The sequence below is a fragment of the Orycteropus afer genome, unplaced genomic scaffold (genome assembly GCF_000298275.1).
Source record: "Orycteropus afer afer isolate SDZICR_OR568_19922 unplaced genomic scaffold, OryAfe1.0 scaffold00298, whole genome shotgun sequence".
Classification (NCBI taxonomy): domain Eukaryota; kingdom Metazoa; phylum Chordata; class Mammalia; order Tubulidentata; family Orycteropodidae; genus Orycteropus; species Orycteropus afer.
Window position 1 is genome coordinate 2,383,712 of NW_006921885.1, and position 1,593 is coordinate 2,385,304.

Genomic DNA, 1,593 nt, shown 5'->3' on the forward strand with positions numbered 1-1,593 from the left:
ATAGACATAGAACACTTCACCCAACAACTGCACAATATATACTCTTCTCCAGTGCATATGGAACATTCTTGAGAATAGACCATATGTTAGGGCTCTAGTGGCATAGTGCCTAAGGCATTTGACTGCTAACCAGAAGACTGGCAGTTCAAACCCACCAACCACTCCTCTCAAGGAAGATTGGGCAATCTACTTTCATAGAAATACTGCCTTGGAAACCCAAGGAGGGTTCGCTATGAGTTGAATCGACTCAATGGCAGTGAGTTTAGACCATATGTTAGGCCGTAAAGGAAATCTCCATAAATATGAAAACATCAATACTGGAAAGCATCTTCTCAGAAAACAATGCTATAAAATTAGAAATCAACAATAGTAAGATCAAGGAAAAGAAAGTAAACACATGGAAATTGAGTAACAGCCTGCTTAAAAACTACTGGATAATAGAAGAAATGAAAAATGAAGGTAAAAAATGAGAATGAAAACACAATATACCCAAGTCTTTGGGACACAGCAAAAACAGTGCTCAAAGTGCATTTTAAAGCAACAAATGCACACATCAAAAAAGGAGAAAGCTAAAATCAAATCAACACCTTAACCCAACATCTCCAACAATTAGAAAAAGAGCAGCAAAATAAGCTTACAGTCACTAGAAGAAATAATAAAGATTTGAGCAGAAATAAATGAAACAGAAAACAGAAAAACAATAGAAAGAATCAACCAAACTAGAAATTATGTATAATTATAATAGTTGTATATAAGTTATATAACACAAAATTATGTTTAAATTATATGATACAAAATTATTCTGATACAATTTTTGAAAGGAAAAGCCAATGTAGATGTTGCTAATGAGGAATTTTGACTAGATGTAGTATTTTTTTTCATGGAGCAAGTGATACATAGTTTCTGCCTCTTCAAACTGATTGTCAACATATGAGTAAATAACAGTCTGCTGACTTTGAAAAATTAGTTATAAACCATTTCACTTAATGCATGCAAAACACAGCAGGCAATGGCCGTAATTGAAGGATTAGTTTTGGGCCTTAGGGTGGTTTTGAAAAATTCACAGGCTGATAGAATGTTATATCCCATATAGACCAAGAATATTCTCATCAGGGAGTTTTGAGTCCTCTCTTCTACAGAATTCTATGTGTACCCCGTACTGGGAGAGAGCGAATTTCTTGCCATCAGCACAGCAGCTGGAGATCTTCCCTGGTGATAAGGTGAGCAGGAGGCTGAAAGCCCCTTATAAGAATTTGAGTCTAACTTGAAATGGAATAGATTTGTAAGGCCACTTAGGTCATTTCTAATTTTTCTGCTATCAAAGGCACACCATGGCATTTTCTTGTCTCATGCTCGAACCTTTGCATCCTGCTAAAATTGCTCTATTGGCACTGTTCCTTTCTGGTCTTAATGGCTTGCCGCTGTGAAGTAAGAGGCTGCCCGTGTGACTGCTATCTTTTATATCTTTACTACCTTTGTTTCTCTCTTTACTCCCTCCTGTTCTTTCTCTTCAAACTGTACAATTTTCTTTATAACTTTTACCCTTGCTTTTTTCTCTCCAGCTACTGCTCTCTTTTCTTTCTTGTTGGTCTT